This window comes from Canis lupus, chromosome 1 (assembly GCF_048164855.1).
Source record: "Canis lupus baileyi chromosome 1, mCanLup2.hap1, whole genome shotgun sequence".
NCBI lineage: Eukaryota > Metazoa > Chordata > Mammalia > Carnivora > Canidae > Canis > Canis lupus.
The window spans coordinates 92,993,510-93,015,191 of record NC_132838.1 but is presented as its reverse complement, the minus strand read 5'-3'; the positions used below and the strand labels follow the sequence as shown (position 1 = coordinate 93,015,191).

Genomic DNA, 21,682 nt, shown 5'->3' with positions numbered 1-21,682 from the left:
TGTATTTTTAGAGTGTACCTCTATTAAGAAAAACAGAATTTAGCTTATGTATTGTGTTTTCTGTATGTTTGTGTGTGTAGATCTTGACAAAGTCATTTTAATGTGTTTTGTTTGGTGTCTTAGACTTCTGTCAGTACGACTTTTGCTCACTAGTTTTTGCATTGTACCTATGTTGTAACAGTATTAGGAACTACTATTGCTGTTTTCTTGAGGCAAAGAAAATCGAGGGAGCTGTTTGACTTCAGTTCTTTGAATGACCTTTGGTTTGGGGAACAAGTTTTAATAGTGCTTCACACTTCACGGTGATTTTTAGAGGCTACTTTTAGTTAACAAAGGTCATAAATGCTGAAATTGAATTAATTATAGTTAAAGACAAAAATTGTAATTCATTCCAATTATAGTAGATTAAGATATTATGCTGCTGGATCAACATTTGATCTGTTCCTTTATTTTTAGAAGTCTGCCGAGTTTTGAAATTTAAAACCTTTTAAATAATGTTGAATGAGTAGAGCTCTATAATAGATGTGGATTTATATTTCAGCAAAGGTTTGAGAGCCATATGGCTTGGAAGTGAGGTGGGATTTTGTTTCTGAAATTGGTAGGTGATGCATTTTAATATTTTGATTGGGTTAGACTTGCTCGAGCATTTATTAATGATAGAAATGCAAATGACCGTGGACTGGAGATGTAGATCAGGGTATTGGTGAGAGGAGGTCATTGTAGCAACCCTGAAACTTCACTCACCTCCAGTCCTGTTGCCCTTGATAAACTTTGAGATAAAAGGTTCTTTCTTCAATAATATAAGTTTCTTATTCTGTTGTGTTTTTGTTAATTTTCTTTGCCGTCTGGAAGTTCCCAATCCCACAGCACAGTCTTGTGTGATTCATTATATGTGGGCTTTGGAAGTTTACCTTTTTGGTAAAGGTAGTTTCCAGTTTACCTTTTTGGTATACAAACTTTAGAAAGAATGCCAAGAGATGAACCTCATGCCCAGAACAACACCTTGATCTGAAGGAATGGGGTAAGAATGTGGGTAAATTGAGGCAGGATCATATAACTGGAAAACGTGAGAGCATGAACCATGATTAGTGTCATATGGAGAAAGAGGGGTCATTTTAAGGGCTGTGTAAGAAACCCAGTTTGCCAATTTCCGCATATCAAGTATTATTACCATTACTCCTATTCATGCTACTTCTAGTATTTGATTCAAAAGCGTGCTAGCAGAGGCCTCAGGTAATTGGGTACATTTGTCTGTAAGCTTGTATTTCTATGTTGTTCCCCGTTAGCTTTATTTTTGGATGAGGAATTAAAGGATGTATATCAATTTATATTTAGTGCCAGTACTATTTTGATTAATTTAGGAATCCTGAAGACTCAGAGTTCCATTGGGTCTTGGGAGTATTTTGAAAGAAAAGAGAGAAATATGGTATTAGACCAAAATTACATATTCTTAGCCATGTGAGCATATTTCTTAAGGTTTCAAGTTGTAGAAGGCTACAAAAGTGACAGAGATGGTATTTGGGAATCAAAGCAGACAAAAAGAGTAGAAAGATATTGAAAATGAAGTTAGAGGAAATTAGTGGAGAATTTTAAATTAGACATACAAATAAAGTGGATAAATCAAAGTTTGGTTGGCGAGATAATTTGTTGGATGAACGGTCATTGTTTTTGCCTGATTGTGATTTGGACTGATAGAAGATGCTTGTATTTTGTTGAAAATATAATACTTTGTTGAAAATATTTATGGTAAGGCTGTGGAGCTTTGACTATTATTGCTTTGACTATTATTTTTACTTAATGTTGTATATAGAAAATCATAATGTTGCATCGGAGTTTCCTTGTAGTTAATTTTATTACTACAAAGTGATAATAGTATATGAAATCTATAAAATTAATATATTCAATAGGGCTTTCATTGGCTTATCTGGTATCTAAAGCAGTTTATACTTGGGAAGCCAATTTATAGTGGAAAACTGTATACCATAAATGTATGTATTCTTTTAAAACTTCCTTATTTTGGAATTTTTAAAACTTACATTGAAGTGGAGAGAACAGTATAATGAACCCCCATGTACCCAACACACGTTTTTAACAATTATTACCTTCTATTGTTCTTACAGCCTTATAATTTGAAACTTTGTTGAAATAAGGTTGATCCTTCCTTATTCTGTGTTTCTCTGAAAAAAATTTAAATTTAAAGACTCAATGTCGACTTGAAGCAATGCTTACAAAAAAAAAAAACAATGCTTACATTCTGTTTAAGACAGAATCATTGAGAGTGATTGATCTTTATCAACCCTCATGTCGTTTCTTCTCAGCATAACATTTCTAAATCAGGAAGTTCTCAGTTATTTGTCAAGTGTTTTGCTTAATAATTCCAGGCTCTGCTACTTGAAATCTGACCTATCATTATAAAAAGGGAGTAAGCACAAGGCCAGCAGCGCATGTTTGCTGGACATAGGAAGACAGCTGTGTGAGATACACCTCTCAGAGGTGAAATGGTGTTAATCTTCTGTACATCATCCTTGTAACCTGTGTGTAGGTAGATTTGGATGAACTGTTAGAGCCATTTTGTAAGTCGATCAAGGAAAAGGACCAACTCCTAAGATTTTCCCTTCAAAGTTAGCTGCTCAGTTATGGAACATATGGAATATAAAGGAAGAGACATCCAGTGGTGAGAGCTAATATACTGATAACTTAGACCACCAGTGAAAGCAGTTTAATATCTTCTGATTCACTACCTCAGGGGATGAGGAAGGTTCTTTAATTTTTTTATTTAACTGAAGTCAGGTATGAAAGAAGCTTATTTTTGAATTCTAGAGTCTATAGCAAAAAAAAAAAAAAAAAAGAAAAAGAAAAAAAAGAAATCCATTATTCATGTTGGAAATTATTCTGTAATGAGCAGACTAATATGTATAACAAACAATGATTAATGGCATTTTAATAAACAACACAAAATGTAGACCTAAATCTCTTTATTTGAAAGCTGATGTTTTCTCGTTTAAATTTAATTAAATGAATAAGGCATGAAGAAGTAAATTCATTACATTAAATAAGGCCTGCAGTTTTTTTTTGTTATATAACTTTAATTGCTAAACTTCTCTCTGATCCAGAAGGTTCCATAGAGGGGAGCCTGGGTGGCTCAGTCAGTTAAGCATGCAACTCTTGATTTTGGGTCAGGTCATGGAGTCAGGGTCCTGAGATCCAGCCCTGAGGTTGGGCTCTGCTCTGGGAGTGGAGCCTGCTTAAGATTCTCTTTCCCTCTTCCCTCTCTTAAAAAAGAAAAAAAAGTTTCCATAGAAATGTAGATAATTTAATAAAATATATTGACAGGCTTTTAAAATATTACCATACTACAAGTGATTACTAGCCAGACAGAATGGTAAAGTGATACAAAATGACCAAAGTGATGCACTAATTTAACGATTCTTTTTTTTTTTTAATGATTCTTATCCCATACCTAAACTACCATTTCTTTTCTCAAAGGGGTATAGTTCATTTTTTCTGCCATTAAGAAATATCTATGTTATAGATTCTAATAGCATCTAAATTATTAGATTCTCATATATTTAAGCTTTCCAAAAGTAGATAGGAGATGTGACATATATAAGAGAATGCCGGTACAAAGCTTCATCAGCCAGTGTTTGAACAATACATGAATGTAACCCTGCAAAACAAATGATGGAATTAATTTCATTCATACTTACACAGAAGATTTTATTAAGAATTTAATGCAGCATCAGTGTAAACGTTATTTGTCATAACGTTTTCTGTGCTTTTAAAATCAGTATAATTTTATTTCACTTTTTATTATTTTACATTCAATACAGCGTCAGTAAAAGCACTGGTAATTTTATTCTAGTCTTTAAAAGTTTTTTAAAAAAATTTTACTCCATTAATGTCATGCGACGTAAACTTAAAAACAAGCCATTTTCAATGTGAAAAATGTAATGTTGGTACACTTCCTCTATATTGGAGTAACTCCCCAATAGCAGATAACTTAATATTCTAATTTGAAAAAATACCGTGTACAGAGAAGCTTTATCCAGGAATTGTTATTTCAGAACCTGACCCCTTTTACAGAGCAGCTAAGCTTTTGGGTCTGGAGCCAGAACCTCAGAGGCCCTATGATAAATGTCTTCCTCCCCCAGGGGCTTGACTTCAGCCTCTCCCTGCTTCTACTTAACAGTTCTACGGCCTTTTTCCTCTGCTGCTTTACTATGTCAGGCTCTGCACAGCTGACCAAAGGGGGCATCCTGGGTGCTAGAGTAGAGATTAAAGAGGTGAAAAAGTCTGTCACTGGAGTTACACATGCTTCCAAATGGCACAAATATGTGGGATTCCAGTAGACATAATTAGGATGTTTTATTTTAGAATCGGAATTTTTAAGTTGGAACAGACTTTGGAGGTTATGTAGGCCAATCCTCCCCATCCCCCTCATGCTTATTATTATTATTATTTTTTTTAGAAAAAGCAAATTAAAGTTTTATAGTTCTGTAAGGTTTGAATAAATATCTTAATTTTTTATTGTTTCCAACTGAAAGTTTTGGCATACAGATCATTCTTTAATTGCTTTTAGAATGATAGAGAAATCAAATTCTAAAATATTTTTCCAAGTCATAAATAGGCTATATATTAAAGGAAGATACTATATTTGCTGGATTTTCAGAAACAGAATGTTATGTTTTTATCCCCATCTTTTGGGTTTCTCCTGACAGGGTATTAGTGATGTTATATCTGTAATCAATGTATTCGTGTAAATAATTCTGACAATGGGCATGTGCCTCTTAACTTTTTTTGATGAGGGTAGGGGTGGTACTAATCATTCTAAAGATCATTGTAAAAATCCGGTGAGTTATTACTTTTCGAAGCTGGAACACTTGTTTCTGTAGGTCACTCATACAGAACAGAAGTAAAACGTTGGCAGCTGATGTAGATGGTACAAGCTGAGACTTGCCCGGCTAGGGTTTAAAGGTGTTGCAGTAAGAGAACCAACAATGAGAATGTGAAGGGACTGCCCTTTATCCCATAGCAACCAGAAGCGGTACCAGCAGTCATGCTATTGTGTGATTTATTTCCTTAATCTGAATTTTTGGAAGGATATGTTGTTTACTGCTTACTAGTAGGAGACTGGAAGGAATAAGTAATTAACCAGAATTTGTCTTATTTTAATATGTGTGTGAGATGTAAGTAAATCTGTGAGGTCACACTTGAACTTAGTTTTGGTATCCTATTTTGTAATAAAGATGCACAGTCTGAGCACTAACCCTGTTGATTGTTTGAAATCATCTAAGAGAGACCAAGAAAATGGCAAATAACTGAACTTTCTAGCAGTAATGTGATGCTCTTACCAGCCTCATTTGTGGTACCAAACCTGAAAGGATACATTCATATCAAACAGCAGTAAGTTTCCTATAGGGGAAAACCATTTGTCATTTGCTCTTAACAAGGTAAGTCCCCATGGACGAGCCTTTCTTGTAAAACTGTTCCCTTTGGATTTATGTTCACCTTCAATAAAAAGGAGATATGATAAACAAAGGTATGATGAAATATTAGTTAGCTCTTACATTTTTGCTTAGAAGTTCCTCATTCTTAGTCTTTATATATATATATATTTTAATTTAATGCTCTGGTTTTATCTGAATTGAGAGACTCAGAATATAATACAATGCATTAAATTGAATGTGCTGTTAGGTGAAGAAAAGGTCTTTTTGAGGGTGGGGTGGGAAGGTTAGTGGAGATCTAAATAATTTACTTGTGGAGTTAACTGTATTCCTGATCTGCCCACGTACCTACTGGCTGGAAGGAAAAATACAAATATTAAGATGAAATTAAAGTGTAATTCAGATGAAAAGAGAGTGGTAGATTCTTGAAAATCTTAAACTGAGATTTGAGTATAGAGATTCAGTTACTGTAGCACCTAAATACTAGGTTGCTTTATTTGTTGGATATAGAGAGGAAGAATCTAAAACATAGAATATATTCTTAATATTTTATGAATTTATAATCTGGATAAAATTTTACTGAAAGTGTTTCTAAACATGGATTAATGGAATCCTCTAAAAAAGAAAGTACTTGGGATGTTTTCCAGTAGCCCCGAGTTTTATGTTTCTTCAGATCAGTATCTTTTAGGATTCCTCGTTGCCTACTCTGCAGCATCGTTTAAGAAATTATTCACGGAGTGCCATAAACCTACGATAGTGCTGTAGGAAGCTTACTGCCTGGTGTACATTTTCAGACTTAACACTCACCACTCTGCTCTTCAGCTTCTCTTTTCTGGCCCAGTCTGGCATATGGTGTTGGCGTAATTGGCTAAGAACATGAACTTCAGAATGAACAGTCCTGGGTTTGAATTTCAGCTCTGCTACTGATCAGTAGTTTAACCTTAGGCAGATTACTTAAAATCTGTGAAAGAGGGCTAATAAAATTTATCTTAAAAGATTGTTGTAAAGATTACATCAGAGGACTTAGGCAGGCAGCGCTGTGTGTGACACGTCAGTGCTCAGTAAATGGCGGTTGCTGTTACTCCCCTAGGGTCATTTCTCTGTAATTTATTTTTTGTCCCTTACTCTGTTTAGAATATGCTTCCCACCCTACGTGAATTCATCTTTCCCACATTAGAGTGGTTCCTAACTTGATGAGTTCATTTTTTTTTTTTTTTAATTTCACGTCTAATGGATGTCTCACCCTGCTGCTGTTTGGGAATTGTGATTTAGGTTTTTGTTAATATTTATCTTTCCAAATTGTTGGGAAGCTTCCTGAAGGAAGAAGACTACATGGTAGTTTCTTTAATTCAGCAGAAAACCCAGTGTCCTTTTCCTAGTAGAAGTCATCAGTGAGTAATACTAAGCCTCAGATTATCTTCATTTCTAATCAAATTATAGAAAACAGAGTTAACCATTTACTGATTTTTGTCTATCCCTGATTTTATAATGACCAGAGCAATGCATTTTTTTTTAAATTCCAAATGGATTTTAGTTTCTGTTTTTTAGAAATGGATTTAATGGCATAAATTCATGAATTTTGGATATTTCTTCAAACACAGCATCATTGTTTAGTAACTTTTGGCTAACCTTAAGGCTCTTTTTCTCTTACCTTTCCAAATGACATTTTGTTAATTAACTCTGTGAATATATATGAATTTCATATTTGTATGAGTGTGTATATATGAAATTTAGTTGTGCCTGGGATTTCTTTAGTGTCTGATAAAACTAATTTCTTAGTTTGGGAAGTTGGTGAGTAATGTGTAGGATCCAGTACCTTCTTCCTTTTTTCTGGTTGTGACAGGGTATGGGAATTCCTAGTGCTGCTTATTATGGGAGAAACATGGTGAAGGGCATTATGAGCACTTTACTTTTTGGGGGGCTACTTTGAATGCCCCAAATCTCTTGAGTTTCACCATTTGCTACCTAACTTCACTGTTCTGTTTTGATGTCAAAAGTGCATAATCGGGACTGGAGTTCCAAGCTCACCCCAAGGCAGCTGGTGGTATCAGAATGGAATTATTCCAATAGTGAGATCTGTGGTTGTGTTTGTGATATTCCACTAAGGGTTGCACTATTAAAAGGTCAGGTTATGGGATCTCTGGGTGATTTAGCGCCTGCCTTCGGCCCAGGGCATGGTCCTGGAGTCCCAGGATCGAGTCCCACATCGGGCTCCCTGCATGGAGCCTGCTTCTACCTCTGCCTGTGTCTCTGCCTCTCTCTCTGTGTCTCTCATGAATAAATAAATAAAATCTTAAAAAAAAGAAAGGTCAGGTTATTTGCTTTAATGTCTAATACAGACTCTTTCCCCTGGCAAATCTTTGTTTTTAAATATAAACTGTCATTTACAGATCTGTTTAGTTCTCTTTTTAATTTGTGTATTTCACTTGATAAGTTTGGAGAATTCACTGCCAGTTGTGAAGTCATCTCACCCTCTCTTCAGACTCAAGGGGTTCCCTTCAATTGCTAGAACCAGTTTGGGTGTACAAGCTCCTTTACACTTTATGTTTTTGTCCATTTATTTATTGGGCAAATATTGGCACATACAGTATAGGCCAAGCAGTGAACTGCTGTGGAGGATACAGCAGTAAACAAAACTGATCAGCTCTCTGCCCTTGAGGGGCTTGCATTCACATAGTGGGATGAGGGAGAGGGAACATAAATGAGTATCATACTAGATGGTTGTAAATGCTATGGAGAAAAAGAAAGAAAAGAAGGGGGGATGTTAGGGTAGGTGATGAGGGAGTTGCAATTTTAAATAGGAAGCTTGGGAAGACCTTACAGAGAACAAAATCTGACAGAAATAGATTTTGTGTATTTCTTCAAATAGAGCTTTATACATTTATAATATTGATGCCTTCATTGATGCTTGCTTTCCTTTTGTAGCAGAGTCCTAATTGCTTATATCTGTACTTGTGTAGGATTTTCTGCTTCTCTTTTTGCCTTTTATCATTTTTATATGTATTTCCTAGAATACATATACTTTTCAGTTCTGCATTCTTTTGAGATATATTGACTAAAACTGGTTTTCTAGAAGGAAACAAGCAGATTAAGAGATTTTCAAAAACTACATTTAGTTTGGTTTAGTGTTTTTCTTGAGAGGGGATGGATTTGACCTGCTTCCAAGTTAGTCTCTCTCTCTCTTTTTTTTTTTTTAAAGATTTTATTTATTTATTCATGAGAGACAGGGAGAAGGAGGCAGAGGAAGAGGCAGTCTCCCTGCGGGGCTGGGATCATGACCCGAGCCAAAGGCAGATGCTCAACCCACTGAGCCACCCAGGTGTCCCTAGAGTCTTCTGAGACACCTGTAACTATCACCTAAATATGTCCTAAAGAATCGGGAAGAATTGATATGTGAACCATTAAAAGTAAAAATTACAATTAATAGGCAAATAGAAATTAGAATTATCTAGGCGGCTGGTGTTGCTTTTACCCTCAGTTTGCCTGTGTGGCTAATTTAAACTGGAGAAAGAATCTGCATATGAAGGTTTCTGTGAACAGATGCTCGACAGTGTCTCTGAAGATGTGAAACTAGCATGTCACTGTTTGTACGGCAAAGCTATATATCATTATCTAGTCATCTTTAATCATGGATTTATGAATTGAATTTATTTGTAAAATTCCTTATATGCAAAAAGACATAAATGAGAGGTTATTTAGATAAATAAAAGTTACTAATGGAAGCAAGTTGTCTAGAATTCTGTTATTTTGACAAATAGATTGTCATGCTGATATTTTTAGAATGAGATTTTTCAGTGTACTAATGTCAAAATCATATTTTCCATTTCAGTTCAGTGTCACATATTCAGCATTATGTGCCTGTCATCCATTATGAAATGTACAGTTTGACAGTATTTGAGGCTATTGTACTGTATTGGAATACTTCAAAAATGGTACAAAATATGTAATATAATGTAATATAAAGATGTTTTTAACATATTTAAGCAGAAATTGTGGTGGAACCTTAAACAAACAAACAAACTGTTTGAACTTACATAATTATATATATAATACTTATTTCTAATCCTAGTTCCTGTCATTAAAGGCTGGTTAAATAATTATACTTGCAGATATAACTAGACATGAGGGTCTGAAGTGAGTCAGATGTGCCCACATTTTAGCAACCCATAGGCCAGAGTTTGTTGACCTTGAGTGCCTGGTATTTCTACCATTAAAAATATAAATATATAAAAAATTAGAGAAGCTAAATTTAGTATCATCACTTGTCTGTACTGCCCCCATGTCTATGAAAAAATGTGTGAGCTATAAAAGGTTTTAAAGATCAAGTCTACTGTCCAAACCCCTCCCTACTTTTTTATTAAGGAAAAAGGTAAACATATACAAACAGAAAAATTTGATGAAATAACAAAATGAAGTCTCATGTATCCATCAGTCTGCTTTGATAGTAAATGACTCATGGGTAGTTATTGCTTCAGCAATACCTCATTACTCCCCCAGCTATGTTAGTATTTTCCTCACTTTTTACCTTGAAGAAAAACACATTGCAGAGGGAGACAGGCTGGTGCTCACATCGCAAGTCTACTGCTCTGCTTTGCTACGTTGTGTCATCCTGCCCTGTGGATGGAGGGATGGATGAACACAGAAGCACAAAAAGAATAAAGCTTACTTTCCAGACAAGTATCATTTAAAGTTCTGATTTGTGGCCTTTTACATTTCCGGTCTCAGCTTTTGGGTTGGAATTAAATCTAAATCTTCTGAATTTAGTGTAGACCTCACAAAGACAATTTGCTAGGGCTCTGTGAGAGAGTAACATTTATCTCTTTATGAAGATAGTTTAGTTTCTTTTTTTTTAAAGACTTTATTCATGAGAGACAACAGAAAAAGAGAGAGAGAGAGAGAGAGAGAGAGGCAGAGACGTAGACAGAGGGAGAAGCAGGCTCCCTGTGGGGAGCCTGATGTGGGACTGGATCCCAGGACCCCGGGATCATGACCTCAACCACTGAGCCACTCAAGTGCCCCCAGAAGGTTCTTTCTAATAACACTTCCACAATGGGATATCCATTCTCATTTTTAAAATTTTATTCTTTATTTAGCTTCATTGCCTTTTAGTTAATAGTGCCTGGCAGGATTCTAAGTATTTGGTATCCAGTTTAGAACTTTGATTCTTTCAGAGCAGATTGTTTCAGTATGATTTAACTACAGATAACTAGTAGCTGGCCAAGTAGTAAGTAGCTGCTTTAAAAATGCACACATTTGCTCAATACATACCCTGTGAACAATACTCATAAGTAGAATCCAGTTTTAGTAACTTTGTTAATTACTGTGTATGTGTGTGTACTTGTAGTGGGTGTGTGTTTTCATGTTCTTGTTTGGGAAAATCCATTTTTCCTACTTTTAGAAAGGTTTTCATGTATTAGGTACTGCGGCTTTAGAAGTAAGTTAAAACTTTCTTATCCTAAATGAGAATTGGAAAATATTTAAACGACTTCATTGTAAAACTGAGTCTTCAAGTTAACTAATCAGTTGGTTTTTACATCATAGATGTTACTGATAATTGCTGCATTTGAGAATGTTTTCTGTGTTGCATGCACATCTTACGAATTAAGGATGGATCAAGGAAGATAACGTTATTCAATATAAAAGTCTCATGTTTGTTCTTTCTTTTTTTCCCACATGTGTGAAATGAGTCCCATTTTTCTCCCTGCACATTTTCTTTCAATGATCTCTTTCTAACACATTCTTCTCTCTCATCCTTACTCTCCCTTTCCTCCCATTTGCTCTGTTCTGCTCTGTTTGGCTTTACTTAGAGGCTGTTTCAGTTCTCAACCTTGTTAGCCAACCCTTTCTCTTAATGCCCCAGTCTCTGTTCCTCGGTCAGATGCTGTCTTTCCACCCCTTGGTCACGTCGGTCCTCCTTTATTACTGGATTCTTTGTCTTTCTTTTTTGGATAGTTGTTCTGCATTCCTCTGTTTGTTGTTTCTGAGTACTTTAGAAAAAAATAATTAAATTCCTTTACTCTGCTTTTTGTGGTGTGTAATGAGAAGAAATAGAAACAACTCTTGAAGGACAAGTGGCTCTTTAAAAAAGAATATGGTTAGTGCAGTCGACAGATTATTTTAAAAAGTGCTCCCAGTTCAGAGTAGTTAGATAGAGGGGCTAGATATTGCGACAGGTATAGAGAAGACGTTGCCTGGCTTTTTAAAAAAAATTATTTTTAACTTGCCAAAGTTGCAGGCAGTGTTCGTATAGCCAAAGTGTCCTTAGAAACTTGGATAAATTTTCATAGGTAAGGCGATTATTGTAAAATCATACATTATTTTTATTTATCTTTATGGTCTTTGGTATTTTATAGCTTCATCTATTTTCGTCTTCAAATACTTTCTGGAAAAGGCCTATCAAATATTAGTATATAAAAGTGAATACAGTTTTTTTCTCTTGAAGTAGAGAGAAGCTTTCTCTTGTACTCTGCCCACTTTTCAAAGATTTTATTTATTTATTCATAGAGACAGAGAGAGGGAGAGGCAGAGACACAGGCAGAGGAAGAAGCATCTGCCCACTTTTCAAATTATTTTTTCACACAATTGGGTGGTGGTATTTTATTGATAGACTCTGCTATCTTTTTTCTTCTCATCTACATTCAAGTAATGCCATCTAATTGTAGTGAATTTCTGTGAATAACTTCTTGTTAATCTGCCAAGTTCTAGAATGTACATATGATAGAATAGATATGGAATTAATATGGAATTATTACTGACCAAAAGGGGTGAAAGAAAAAACAAAAAAATTACGTGTTTTTTAATAATAAAATGAAATTTGGAATTTCTTCAGTTTCTCACTGTTTTTTTTTCTGTTACTGTTGTATTTATTTTTTTGTGGCCCGGGGATGTGGGGAGAATGCCATTTAGTATTGTTGACTTCAATACATCTGGATTGCTAAGTTTATTTTTCTATTATTGGAGTTTATGTAAGTCACACACACACACACACACACACACACACACACACGTTTTTTAAAATCAAAGTTGAAGTTCCTTAGTACGGCTTTTTTTTCTCCCCTGAAACTTTCTCCGTTCATTTATATCCATTATAACCTTTTAGGGGACTATATGGAAATAAAAACTTGGGGATGGTAGGTGGTATAATTGAAATGTAGATCATAATCTGTTCTTTGTTTGTTTTACCAAATTAGTTAGGGATTCTGAGGATACATTTTGAATATTTGTGTATGTTTAGCATTTTGTTCCTTTGTCAGAAATCTCTCAGTGTGACTTGTTTTTAATAGGATGTGTCTTGAATTGTGGGCCAATCACTCTTGAAAAGTATTAAGCCCTTTAAGCACACTGGTCAGACTCCTAGAGGGAAGCCTACAGGTTTATTAGCACTCCTTAGCCTGAAAGCACAGCATATCCTTGTATGTTGCACAGCAACAGACTCCTAGCAACCCTAATAGATTGAATTTCTAAGAGTGACCGGGCCGGATGTAATAATAAAGCAAGAGGTACAAACAGTTGTCATGGTTTTCTTTTCACAGTAAGCTAGTTTGATTTGGGGAAGCGTACCCTTTCAAAAATGGGCAAACTTCATATAAAACTACTACTGTTTGTGCAGAGGACTTCTGATATTAAAATAGCAATAATAGTACCAAGTTTAAAACGGTACTGTTTGCAAAAAATAGTATGCTTAATAAGAAGGTAAAAGGATTATCATGTAAAGAGGTTTTCAGGGAATTATTTTTTTTAAAGACTTTTTAGCGATAGACTTAAAATTGAGCTATGGTAGAATAGTTAGGATGAATGTGCTTTTTTTAAAAAAAAAAAAAATCATGTTCGTGTTTCCTCTCTCTGAGATCTGCTGTTTTAGTTTTGCAGCAACTCTTTGTTTTTGTTTGCAACTTAGGTGCATATGCATATAAAACTGAAACTCATGGTAATTTACAGTTTATTTTAAAAAACACTATTTGAACACTGTATAAACAATGTTTTTTGAAACTGAACTAATAACTGATGAAGCAGAGGATATTGAAGAGGAATAAAGTAGTAAAATGTGCAGTCCTCCACAGTGACAGTAAAAGTGTCTGTGATATTCCTAAAGGTGTAATATTGTGCTATAACTTTGTCAACATTTCTCCTGTGTATTCTTTAGTATGTGTTTGCTTATGCAGCCATGAAAAAGAGATTAATTTGGGTGCATTCATAACCTGAAACAGGATGCCTCCATCAAAAGAAACAGATCCTCATGTAGCTGCTGGAGTTGGGAGTGTGGAGCTACAGCCTTTGACAGCAATAAGCTGTAAATATACACACATGCTAATACCCTTGATTTGTTCATCTTTTGTGTCAGCATTTGGGAAAGATTGTTAAAGTGGCAGTTATAGTAAAGACTGGCAATTACAGTAAAGAGCAGAAATTAGGTATTTGTGACCTATTATATTTCATTAAAAGACTTCCTTATTAAAATGGCACCGCTTACGCTGATTACTTGACAGCTGCCCTAAACAGATTAGAAAATACACAGCTTCAGCTAAAGGTAAAAACCTCTTAAGCAAGCACATGGCATAGAACAAGTACATGGTATACAAACTATTTTTTTTAACAATAAATTTGCTTTAGGTATAGATGTTTATCAGTGATGAAGTGGCGTGTTCTTTTGCATTTCTATAATAATAGCTTACCAGCAGTGGTATTTTCCCATTTACGATATTTTACTACCCCTAATATTATACCTAATATAAAACCTAATATTATACTAGCTTTCTTACTAGATGACCTTCTTATGTGGCATCATAGATCCAGGGATCAGTTTGGCATCACCAGAGCGGCTTATTTCTAATCGATGAATTATTATTATTCTGATCCAATGTAAATACTTCCTTTACCAGGCAGAACTCAAACTTTTGGAAGTTTTAGCACTAGATTTTTAATTTCTGAAATGTTTTTAATGTTCTTCATCCTCTAACATGCCAATAGAGCCACCATAAGTTTAACACTTGAATTTAGGCATCACTTTCACAGGATTGAATTGTTTGGTTTTCTAGAGAAAAAATTATGATTGTGGCTATTATTCATCTTTCTGAAATTTTACTGCTGCTTTATTTTGTGTTTTACATAGTAACCATGTGACACTTTGTAGTACCATCCTATTAGTGATTCTGAATTAGAGTTTAGTAGTTAAGTAGCTGACCTGCTACACATTCTAACCATTAATGACTTTGTCCCTGATCTTCTACCTTGTGAAGCCTGGATATGCACTGTAGTTCTGTCTGTGAGCGTGAGATCCCAGCTCACTCTTAAAGACTCAACACAGGTTCAATATGAAGCAGATTTGTGGGAAGATTACCTTTCTCACCTAATCTTGAATATAGATGTTTGTCGGGACTGTCACAATATTAGTAGAAGGTGGTTGTAGTACTTGCATGGAACTGTAAAATTTCCCCAAAGACCCAAACTATAGTATGTGAGACAATCATATGCTTATTCCACCTACACAGATACCCAATGACTGATATGTGTTGTGTGAGGACTATCAGCTTGAAAAATTGTTAAGAAAAGGTGTGTGTCCTAGTCTTTTGAGTAGGAAAGACCTGAGTTCAAGTTCTGATGTTGTCATTTGATAGCTAATTATCCTTAAACTTAGTTCTTAACTACTAGGATCTCAGACTTTTTATATAAATATGGGGATATTATCTATTCAGTTGGGTTATAATGAAAAAGTGAAAGCTAAAATGAGATAAGTATGTCTGGAGAAGTTGGCAAAACGGTCCAGAATTAGCACTCAAACTGTGGTAGCTGGTATTGTCATTAGCTTAGCTCACTCTTTGTGGTAGGGTGTGAAGAAGGTTTTACAGAAGAAGGTGGCTGCTGAAAATAGTCACATGAAACCGGGTATAATTAGAAACAAAATTGTTTTCAAAGAGAGATATTAGGCACCATATATTTTGTTAAGTCATTGTCAGTGTTGGTCAGTGGGTGGGAATGTTTTAAGCTTTTATAAAGTGACCCCTCTTCACAGAATCAGTTCTTGGGGCAGGATCTTTAAAGATTGCAAGAGCAACAAATGATAGGAACAGTACGCCGATGGATGAAATAACTTATTCCCTGCACAAATGGTAGAATTTAAAGACTAGAGCAAATGTATTTATTTTAGTGAGTATGTAGAACAAGCCTTACATCATTCTAAACATTTAGCCTGTCTTCAAATTCTTCTTCCATGTAAAGAATTTTAAGAGAAGAAGTGAGTAAAGTGCCCAGTCCTGTGTTAATACTTTACATTGTTGATACAGGAGAACTGAAAATGAGTATAAGTACCTGCTGCTAAGTAGTAAGGCAACAGCAGAGTCACATAAAAACCTGATTACCTTTGCTACTTTGTGGCCTCCCCCTAAAAAATGTTCAACATGCTCACCGTTGATTTATGAAATAGAGCTTACATTTTAATGTATTCTGTTGTTGCTAAAGGGACCATAAGGCATTTAATTTAATGAGAAGATAATATTTTCAAAAGAATTGAAGTGGTTTGAAATTGAATGGTTTGAAGTAGCTAGTGGAATTAAACTGGTTTAGGCAATGGCTATCCTGTTTCAATTCTTTGAAGAAGGTAATTTCAGCCTAAGATTAAGGAGAGGAGGAGGTACAGAACGTGCTTAATGCTTAATGTTGCCTTGATATTTTAAGAGGGAGAATACCAGACTACAGTGATACTTAGAGCCAGGGAAAAATAGCACTTAATGTCACGCAGATACAGTCTTTCAGATAAAACCACTAGCTGTTAACCAGTAGTTCTGCTAATTTTAAATCCATGATTTTCCCCCCCGAGTATGATTTATGTGCTTACGTTGTTAAACTGTTTAATGATACCAGTTTTGAAGAATTAAATATTGCTAAAAACATTAAATTGGGAAGTTTTAAATTTCAGAATCAAATGAAATAGAATTCTGTTCTGATAGAAGCCATTGTTTGACATCAGTGAATATGTGACTCTGACTTATCATCTTGTACATAAGGTTCAATTGTCCACTTGTAAAAATATAGAACATAATTGTACCTTTTATGTTTAACTGAATATTATGTCCAGCTCAGTGAAGATTCATACATTAGCTTCATAAATATTCTTTCTGCATAGAATTTTTTCTCCTACAAATGAAGAAATTTTCATTTGATCTTTTTCACGTCTTTTTCTTCCTTGATAATCTTACCACCTTGAGTTGTTGAATTGAGGAGCTATAGTATGTGTACATATATATATACACATGTAAATATATACACACATGCATATGAAATAGCATAAACTTGCTTTTCACTGCAGTCTAGAGTTAGAATTATTCACATTGAGATAATTGCTGGGTGAGAAAAAAAAACAAAAAACAAAACTACGACACTAGTCCAAACTCAGACTATTAGTGAGGCCTTCTCACAGTAAAGTGTTTTATGCAAACTGTATATGGTACATGAACACTGCTCAGAGTATGAATGGAGCACACCTAGGGACACCAGCCCCAGGAGGTCCTTCCTTTTAAACGAAATGTCTTTGTGAGACTGCATTTTCTTAACACATTCAACCGAAACAGCAGATTGACTGCAGAAGTGGATGTGAGTAGCCAGTTGTCCTCTATGAAGGAAGACATTCAAAGACGTTTATTGAAATGTAAAACAGAGCTACTCTTCTCATTAAGTCTATTTTCTTTTGGAAAATTTAGATATACTTCATAAAAATAAGTTTGTTAGGATATAATGGTTTTATCATAATTTTTAAATTAATAGTTACTACCTTTCCCTATTTTATTTTCTAGTATGATGACTGAGTAGATAATTAGTGACTGAAGCTTATTATTACCAGCTCGAGAGGGAGTCAACGTTGCTCATCTCTTAACACCACATTCAGATGTCACATTGTTAGCTTGAGACTAGCCATGTTGGGTGTATTTACACTATGGAAATGAGCAGAAACTATAAATCTGGCTTTTTTTAAGGGGTGTGTGTGGAAGGAGAACTGACAAACATTTACCCGTGCCCAAGTAGATATGATACACAGAAACCAAAGTTCTTTGGGGTTCTCAAAAGATTTAAGATCTAAGTGAGTTCCAGGGTCAAAAATTCTGCTTATCATAAAAGAGCTGCTGGTAATTACTATGCAAACTTAGCACCAAAACCCATGCTAATATACGATCGAAGCAGGTTTTCAGCCAGGTGCTGTGGCTTCTTTAGAGGCACTTTACCAGCCTCTCCTATGCTGCTTTCCAACAAGATTAACTCTATGAAGGGATTTGAAGCCAAAAGATATGTCTTATCCTTTGTGGTTCCTCCCTTCTCATCCCCACTGTGCTTAGCACACGGTTTAGTTACTTTTTAATAAAGACCGTCAGTACTTTGGTGGTTCACAAAAATGGGGATTCACAGAAACTGGTCTGGAGTAATTTTAGAGAAGTCTTCAGGAAGGAGGGAAGACATGAGATGGATCTTGAAGGTTGCTTGGGTGTATTGGCTGTGAGAAAGGAGTCAAGCATGTGCTAGAGGTAGAGGCAGGTATGATTTTGGTGTGAAGAGTTTCTAGGGAAATAATGAAGCAGATGGAGTGGAAAGGAAAATCAGGCTAAGAATTTAGAACTTAATTGGACAGAGTATAACTGGACAGTGTTTATTTTTAAAGTAGATCACTGTGAAGGTAAAAATGGTGCTTTAGGGAAATGAATCTGGCAGATCTGTGTAGACGAGCAGGGAGTGGGTCTGAAGCCAGGTAAACATCTCATAACCATCTAAAAGGAAGTACAGAATGAAGAAAATGGGCTTTTAATTCAGAAAGACCTTGGTTAGAATCCTTCTTCTGCCACCCTGTTACTTTCAATTCATTAAGATCTAGATAACTAGCCGGGGTGGGATAGGGGGTTGATTGTAGGTATGAAAGAGTTTGTTATAGATTAGATGCCCCTACTATGCTAGGCTCTTCAGTGAGAGATACTATTCATGATCCTTTTACTACTACTACTTCTGCACTACTGTTATAAGGATTGATGTTTGATAGGTTATAATGAAGATTGGAGATGGGGACTTTTCAGTGGAAATAGGTTGTGGAAACCTGTCCCATTCCTAACACGGGTGTAAGAATAAAATGGAAGCTCACTTGTTAGAACATACTTCAATGTTGCAGATCGGCTATATTAAGTAAAATATGCTCTTACCTCCTAATTTGACCAATACAACTTTATAAGGAGATGGATGACCATTTGGAATTCTCAGATTTTTTAGGAGCTCTGTTCTAGAACTTAGTGGCAAAGGGAGAACTGGTCTTCTGTCACTTTGTCTTGTCCTGTAGTCTGCCTCCTTTCCCCTATCTCTTAGGCTCCTTGTGGTAGCATGTCCTCCTTGCAAGCTATTTCTTGATCACCTCTTGGGCCTGGAGGTGGGTATGCCTGCATCTCCATCTGTCATGGGGTTGATTGTCTAGAGCTCTGCAAGGGAATTCAAGTCCTAGTAATTTGCCTAGGTAGAGTCCAGAGGAGGCAGAGAGGATGGCCCTGGGCCGAGCAGATTTCTCATGTTATGCGGAAGTATCTGGCCAGAGGTAAAAGTGCAAAGCCAGGGCACTGGCCCCCTTAGCCTGAATCTTAGGGTAGTGCTGGACTGGATTATCTGACATGAATGATAGATCAGCAGGATGTGTTTACTAATTAGTTGTGGGGCATGAGAAAATGAGAGTAAGAAAGGTGAGATTACTGGGTTGCAGGAAAGGTATAAAGGACAGTAAGTAGGAGCAGATGAGATGGGGCCTGGGTGCAAAGTAACTGGCTGACCATTGTATCCTGCAGAACCTTATCAGCTTCTAGCATGTCACCAGGTTGCGTGGTAACGACTCAATAAATGTTGAAGGGCAAGATGAAGTTATTTGAATAGCTGTGTGAGAAGTAAGACATAGAATATAGAAAGAAATAAGGAAGATAAGTTCTTGTGGGGCCAGTGTTAGAGCTTTGAGGGAGGAAGCATCTTGCTGTGATTGGCATAGTAGTGGGTGAGCTACTTATGTGTCAGGACCATGTGCATCTAATATTTGTATGGGTGGGACCTAGCATAGCTGCAGTTCTTTTTAAAATGAATAATGGGGGGAATCCCTGGGTGGCTCAGCGTTTTGGCGCCTGCCTTTGGCCCAGGGCACGATCCTGGAGTCCCGGGATCGAGTCCCGTGTCGGGTTCCCGGCATGGAGCCTGCTTCTCCCTCCTCCTGTGTCTCTGCCCCCCCCTGTCTATCATGAATAAATAAATAAATAAGTCTTTTAAAAAATGAATAATGGAATAACATATGAGAACAGGCTTTAAGAAACAAATTGGAGGGGGCGCCTGGGTGACTCAGTTAAGTGTCTGTCTTTAGCTCAGGTCATGATCCCAGGGTCCTGGAATTGAGCCCCACTTTGGGCTCCCGGCTCTGCCTCTCCTCACCTGCACCTGCTCATGCTCTCTGTTGCTCTCTCTCTCTCTCAGATAAAGAAATAATAAATAAATAAAATCTTAAAAAAAGAAACAAATTGGATTTTAAGTTTAAAAGTGCTCAGTGGCAAACACAAATTTGCATCATCAGTGAACTGTGATGATGGCTGAAGAACTTGTGATTATTTGAGAAAGGAAAAGATCCTGAGCACTTATGTTCCTATCAGATGAGGGGGTGAAAGGTGTTCAAAGAGGACATTCTGCTTGCCACCTGTTTGAAGAGGAGTAGAGGACACAGATGACTGTAGATGAGCTTGAATTTTCTAACTTGATACTTACTTAACAAGTTAGGTATCAGGGAGGGTCATTGGAGAAGAAAAAAAATTAAAGGAGCCAGTAGAGTTATTGTAGAAACATCTAATTGTACGTACATAGAACTCAGTCTCCTTGTGTTCAAAGTTGTTATGTTTAGTCACTTAGTTTATAATATCTGTGTGTAATACGTCATCTGAGAAAATATCCTGTATTTCATAATGACAATAAAGTAACAGGAATAGCTGATAATAGGGTTAAAATTGCCAAGTTCTTTTTGAGAACTCTGGTGTGTTAATTAGTGTAGATTATTGCACTTTTGCTGTATCTGACTCATAATCGACTAAATACACAGCAAACACCTGTGATTATTTTCGTGATCCTTGTCTTGTTCAAGTAACCCTAAATATGTGTATTTAGACTGTTGCCTGTTCATATAGACTCAGCTGTGCCTGTTTTCTGTGTTAGTTTTCTAGGTTTAATGGACCAACATAAAAATTTATGGCAACTGTCACTTAATGTCATCTTTACCCTTAAAGAAAAAAAGAAAACAAACAAAACTAGATCATGCCAGGCAGCTATGATGTTGTTTATGGTTGACTACGTGATCAGATATACTCTTTACTAAATTGATCTCTGATACCATGGGTCAAATTTAGAGCAAAAAAGGTATGAACATATATAATAAGCAAATACACTTAAGTACATGTTTGTATTTCAGTGTTACCCTAAAGTTACTTTATTAGCAAATCATTAGTTTAAAAGTTTTCTTGCCTGTTCTCTCCTGAGCTAAAGATTTTAAAAAATTTTCATAAACTGAATAATCATGTGTTTCTTAATCTCTTCAGCTTTGTGACCTGTTTATCCATTTTTTTGCTTGTTTTTTTTTAAATGTTAATTATTTTGAAGGAATGAACAGAGGTATGTTAGCTGCTAATCCATTCTTACTTTTGCTTTCTTCCTACAATAAGTTAGCAAGCTGATTCTCAATCTGTTTGGTCTCTTTGCCTCACAATTTAGAAGTACAGATTGTTTCAAAGAGTCCTCCTCTCCATTTTTTCTCCCTCACTTATATTTTTCCTGATTATTAGAATAATGTGTTTATTCTTAGAAAAATAAAAGTTCTCTCTCCTTGCCTGTCAAGTCAAAACAATTTCTTTTTTGGCTAAATAGGGAACTGAAAAACATAGATTATAGCCATGCAAAGAAATACTTCAAAAATAATTCAGTTATATGGCAATTACTATTTATCCACAGACTCAGTAATTTGAAGTAATTACATGACTTGTAGATAGCAAAGAATTTATTTTTAATGTTAATCTAATTCTCTTTGCTTTTAATATTTTAGGCCCCTTGATCATTCTGGCATTTTATGATAGAGAATACATTGAGTTTGGCTCATGGAAAGAATATGAGGTAATTGATCACACGTTGCCTATAAATTATGAACTATAGGTATACAAAGCAGAGTATTGTAATGTATCTAATATGGGGTCTCATGTCCCAACCTTTTT

At 35.7% G+C, this 21,682-nt stretch overlaps 1 protein-coding gene across 24 annotated transcripts in view; it reads left to right on the top strand.

Moving 5' to 3' along the window:
- The window catches only part of RFX3 (regulatory factor X3), a 288,425-nt gene that overhangs the window by 10,607 nt on the left and 256,136 nt on the right, over positions 1 to 21,682 (top strand). For 15 of the 24 annotated variants that reach the window (XM_072839924.1, XM_072839915.1, XM_072839827.1 and 12 more), the window contains one exon: positions 21,517 to 21,584. The exons of 5 other annotated variants lie outside the window; for them this stretch is intronic. The gene's annotated coding sequence lies outside the window, so the exon portion shown is untranslated. Of the gene's footprint in view, positions 1 to 18,727; positions 18,838 to 20,726; positions 20,838 to 21,516; positions 21,585 to 21,682 lie in introns of those variants that run through there. 4 more of the 24 variants (XM_072839956.1, XM_072839833.1, XM_072839797.1 and 1 more) reach the window with 2 other exon arrangements.